This window comes from Biomphalaria glabrata, chromosome 1 (genome assembly GCF_947242115.1).
Source record: "Biomphalaria glabrata chromosome 1, xgBioGlab47.1, whole genome shotgun sequence".
NCBI lineage: Eukaryota > Metazoa > Mollusca > Gastropoda > Planorbidae > Biomphalaria > Biomphalaria glabrata.
Window position 1 is genome coordinate 66,418,689 of NC_074711.1, and position 6,158 is coordinate 66,424,846.

Here is a 6,158-nt window from a genome sequence, read left to right on the forward strand (position 1 = left end):
CATTCGGTTTCAAAAATCAGGCAGGCGCTGGAAACAAATGTGTACAAATGCCCCTTCTTCCCTAGTGCTATTAGAGCATGGAATGGGTTGCCTGAGCCAGCCAGGAGAACCAGTGACTTGACAGAATTTAAGCCAATGACTAGATGCATGACGCGTAGGACGTAATCATCTTCTTTTTTTGAAGTAACGTCTGTATTCTATAAGAAGATATTCAATTCTTCACCGTTCAGTGGTCTAGCTATTTTTGTTGGGTGTAGGCCCCATTAAATAATTGAAAACAGTATTCCTCCCTCACGCATTCTCCGATCAAGTTGATACTTTAAACAGTTATTTATAGTACCTAGTAGAACGTTAATCAATTAACTAAAATACTCAATTAGTCATTTGATTATTTGTAATTCATTATTTATTTGATATCAAATAAAGGAAATAATTAGCACATTATTGGAAGATATAGTTTTAAGGACGGAGTTCTTCCCCTTTAGATAAGCTTTATTTATTTTTTTTAGGATTGTTTATATTTTACTAGTTTCATTTGTATTCAATCACATGGACTTCAGTAATCCTAAGGAGTTCAACGGTCATTGTCTACTTTTGTTTTATAAAAAAAAAAAAGAAAAAATATATATTAAAAAAAATTGTTTTTTTTTTTTTATTAATACTGTTTAGTATATTATAGCCTGTACATATACAATTACGCAACCAAAAATAAAAAAAAAATACAACACAGGATTAAATAATATGTATTCCTTCAGTCACAAAGCGACTTCAGATCGTCTCATAGAAATGAGATGAATACCTGGGCATTAGTTATGGTTGGAACTAATTCACCCACACAGCAGTTTCTCGTTCTCCGCGCAGCTGATGTATCCAAAAAGAACGTCGCAGGTTCTACCAGAGTGTGTAACCATGTGTGTTTTGCAAGCTGCCTAAAGGTCAATGGCTCCTGATTTTTTCTCAGGGTTGATTCCCGAAGCCTTTCCAGTGTTTGGGTATAGCTGCAAGGCAACAGAGGTTTGAATTCAGAATTTTCCTTCTTCTAGATGGGCAGGTAGCCAAGATTTACAAAACCTTCCTGCCCGAAGCTTTCTGGTTTGGGTGCTAGTTGCTCCCCATTGCCCCTTCTCCCGTCAGTGATAAAGGTTCCACCTGACCCAATATTTAAGCCACTTTTGAAGGCAATGAGTTGCAATGGTCGTCAAGGGCCATGCAAGATTCATGCAATTGGAAGCATTTTAGATATAGTTGAGTATTTATATCCATTACCACTTTTGGCAATAACAACCTGATGGAATCAGAATATGAAAAAGCATTGCGTCTTCTTAAAGTCGTCATTAGAAGACTGGTTTAAAAATACAATAACAATTTTAACATGTTTTGCTTTATCTCGTACTGACACTTTTTGTGTGTGTAAGTCTTGCTGTGACCGATTCACGTCCTCTCCATGTACCCAATCGACATTACGATTACACACTTGCACATTGATACAATAGTTCTCTTTTTTCCTAACAGCCAATGGCCTGAGAGTGACTGAAGCCGAAAAAACGTATGAATTTTGATGTCTTCTCTATGATCGATGAGTAAATAGATGGAGCGAGAAGAAGACTTTTATAGCGGCTTTCTTCCTAAACAAAGATGGTCTTTGTAATCTGAAAACAAAACATGTCTTGCAGAACTTCTCTGTTCGGGAAAGGTAGTAATGTAATGAATGCTGAAACATTAATTATTGAATAACTAAAATGGTTTCATTTACTCCTTAAGCTAATGAAATGAACTAACAGTTGTATTTTTCTTATGACTGTCAGTAATATTCTTCTACTGTGTATCTGAATTAGTTATTTTATGAATGTGCAAAGTGTTTGATAATATTTTTTTTATCTATCTAGTATTAATTATACTTTAAACTCCCTGGGTTATGCATGACCTATTGGGCTTATTATGTTGCATGTATTGTGAAACAGGATCACAAGGGCGATCAGGCGCCCTATTGACATGCTGACCACTGTAAAAAAAAACAACTCAAACTAAATCTTTATGTCCATATCACCCCTCCTTTTTTTTTTAAATCTCTGTTGGTGCCCCAACAGTGCAACACACTTATGCAGTGTTTCCCAAAACTGTGTTCGTGTAACCCAAGTGTACTGCGAGGTCTGAATTAGTGATCCACGAACTACTAGAATAATTAAGTAATGCGAAGTGCCTGTATGTATTAACCTTTTAAACCTAAAACGACATAACCAGTAAATCATTTGTTGTGTAAGCATTAACCAAAAACAAAACCGCTGCTATTCAAACTATACCTTGTCGCTGTTAATCAGACTTCACTAATGTCACTAATGTCAAAACAGGAGTATATCAATCTGGTACATTATTAATCATTATTCATCTCAAAATTGTGTCTAGTTTCTGTTTTAGAGTTGACAATAAGAACAGCAGAATAAAATTTATCCAATATTACCCGATAATATTTTTACTATTGACTGATAGGCCTCCTGACTTATGTTACTGATTCAAGAACAATTCCACAAGCTACTATCCTCATTTATTGGTCGGTCAGATCTCAAATGATTGTATTGTTATGATGCAATTTATAACGTGAATCCATTGCTACACTTCAGTCATAAGGACATGAACAGAAACACTGGACATTGACCGATGGCTCTAGATTTGATAAGATGCTGATGACACTTATTAACATTCTATCTGTGTCTGACCACAGGATCAAGTTTCCCCCCAAGCCGGTAAGTTAACTGGATGATCTGTGAGGGAACTTTCTAGCGATCAATGGTCAGCTCAAGCCAGGCTTTGGTCCAGGACAGCGCGTGCTTGGAAGGACTAATGATTTGTCTCCTCTCCTCCCTTCCCAATGTCCACTGAACGTTCAATTCTGGCCGCTTACCTCGGTCACTGCTGGTCAGTTGTTGTGATATCCCTCCTCTCTGTCCCCCCCCCCCTTTTCCCCAATCACCGTCCATTCTATCACTCCCTCCCTTCTGATGCGCTTGGCATCGACACGCGAACTATTTATTGCCTACGCAGCGGTCGGGGGCTTTTCAAAATGAAATTAGTGGACATGTTGGGATTAAACCTTTCCAACCAGACGAAGCAAGTGTTTATGGCCTGCTGGCATTGGCGGTGGCCGTGGCTATTGTACAAATTGGTCGTGTTGTTCGTCTGATAGTAAAAATTTGTTACATCAACACGACATTGTTATCCTAGACCTAGAGCCGATGGTCCAGTTATAGTCTAATTATAGTCTAGTCCTCTCAGTTATAGTCTAGTCCCTCGTCTTCGTTCAAAGGTCCATCTCTATTCATTTCACATGCAATTAATTGATACCTCTTATTACCCAAAAGTAATACGTAAATATCGCATGATCTCCGTGTAAACAACTCATCAATCCTAGAGTCGAAGGCCCAATCAGAGTCTCGTTCCTTGTCCTCGTTCAACAGTCATTTCCCTAATCGTTTTAAATGCAATTAATTAATACCTCTAGTTGCCCAAAGTAGTAATTTGTCAATAGCGCATGATCTCTAAGAAAACAATCGTTGATTGCTTCCCAGTTCACAATATACCTCAAAATACAAGTGTTTAGATATTTAGTTAATAGCGAGTCCGATTAACTGATTGACAAGTGAACATAGAGAATACTTAAGTCTGTTTTGTTTCAATGAAAACATAGTCAAGTGTCGTCCAGTCTGTATAGAACATGAGCAGCATTAGTGAAATTTTATGCACAAGTTCCTTGTACCTCTGAAGTCGTTGCTACGAAACGTTTTGACAGATTCACGTTTTGACAGATTCACGTTTTGACAGATTCACGTTTTGACAGATTCACGTTTTGACAGATTCACAACCTAAATGACACATTTTGCGAAATACCTAAATTTAGAACAAACAAAATTGTCAGAGTAAATGGGAGGGATTGTTTACATGTTGGATTGTCAAATATGTTTTCGGGAATGGGAGTAGATGTTATTTTATATAGTAGATTCATAATCATAATTATGTAGTGTGGGGCAGGAGTTAAAAAAAAAACAAAAACATTATACATGGACAAGACAGAGATGAATGGAGAAATTAGCATTTCCTTTTTTAAAAAAGATGATAACACAATACCAAAAATCCTAAAAATATATGTTGGAGGTAGGGGCGGCGAAGTGAGGATTAATTTTGGCTTTTGGAAAATACAGTTTTTTTTCCCTTAAGCCCTGAAACTGGTGGTCCAAATACATGTGTGCTGTGTCTAATTCCTTACATTGCTTATAATACCTGAATTTGTGAGGTTGATTCACAACAAATCAACGGGCGCAAACGCTGTGCATTGCTAGTTAGAATATATAGGAATGTTTAATGGCAGAAAAAAAATCATTTAAATTCGAAATGGAATGAAAATATATCAAATAAGTTTATCTAGTCGATTGAAAATCGCTTGTCTTAACGGTTAAGTCTCCCTATACCCAGTCAAATCACTAGGTACTCTAGCTGGTAGACTCAAATTCTTCCTATGGCGAATATATATTATAAGAAGACTTTTTTTTTTCTAATCCTGTGAAAACTCTAGATCCTGGCGGATTAGTTTTTCAATTTGATTTTTGCATGTCGACCTAAATACGCGGATTCTGAGAAAGCTGAACATCCGCTCCACCGACTCGCCCTATTTTTCCATTTATTCGACAATTGTCAATAACATCGAGTTGAAGGTAATTTAACACAGATTTCATATGACAATGAAAATATTGATTCAATGCTTTCTTGGGGGATTCGCCTAGAATGAGATATAAATCTATATTTGTTTAATTCTTTTGTCAGACATATTCGGAGTCTGACATACTCTAAGCTTTTCACTGCAGTGGAAGAAAAATCAGCGCCGTGTTAAAGAAACTTATTGCGGAATCGCTTGTGAAACGTACGCATTGTCTACTTGTCAAGTTAACCAATGGGGAAGCTTAGGCACTGATTGCCATGATTGTAATATACTTTAGAGACACATTCTTTACTCTAAGGTTTGAAGAGCTCTATACATTTTATAATTGAAAAAAAAAATTGTGTGGTATTTAGTGATTAAGGATGTTCACAAATCTGTTATTATTGCGTTGTGTGATAACATGATTGTATATATTTTCATTGTATATATTTCCAATGATATTTTTGTCTCCATAAGAACACAACACAATTTCGAAATGAATAAAGCAGACAAGAAATTATTCGCGGATAGAAATTCTAAGCACTTTAATTCATAACTCCAACACCATGTATTCTCTGTTTGAATTACAATATTGACTCCAGATGAAACAGATTTGTTCAACAAAACTAGTGGTATTAATTCAACGAACTGACTGAATCAAAAGAACCTCGGTACTGTTAAGGCCTCCGCACGGTGTTGACTCTTGGAAATATATCTAGTGTAGATCTGACTGGAAGCAACGCTGAACTCAACTACTTCCGTAACACCGGCGAAAAGCCGAAACAATCAAATAATGTAGTCGACGCTGATATGTTGTTCTACAAATATGTTTAATACTCAAGAAGGGAATCGTCCGATGTCAGCTATGTCCGTTAATCTGTATATCTATTGTACTCAAGTCTACTACTCTACAAGAAGCGTCTTCTTTTTGCGTCACTTAGAGCGTTCTTATTTTTTAAATATCTGTCACGTCACTTGTCGCTAATTAAAACTTTCCCCTTATTCCCGAAACAAATAACTAATTCCTAATCATGTCATAACAGTACTATGCCAAGCCTTCTTATAGTTTACTAGCAGGTAAGGCCCGCGGGCCTTAGTTTGTGTATTGCTGATCTAGTGCATTCGATTTAGATCTGTGCCAAACACTTAACACTTTTTAATTTTCACACGTAAATAAAAAGTAGACTATGAAAATGGGGCTTACCCGTTTAGCCAATATTTTCATAGCTCGTATAAAATACTATAAAAATGGGTTTACCCGATTTGTTAAAAAGTTTCGTTCTTTAATAGAGGCTTTTTAAATTATGTATTTTACTTTATCTTTTTATGTCCTTCGGTTGTGGGTGGGACATAAAACGTAAACTACGGTCTCCGCCATGATCTAAGGAACATTTAAGCCAAGTTTGATCAAGATTGGTCAAACGGTTTTGATTTCCATGCGGGACATACATACATACATAACTGTTAGATA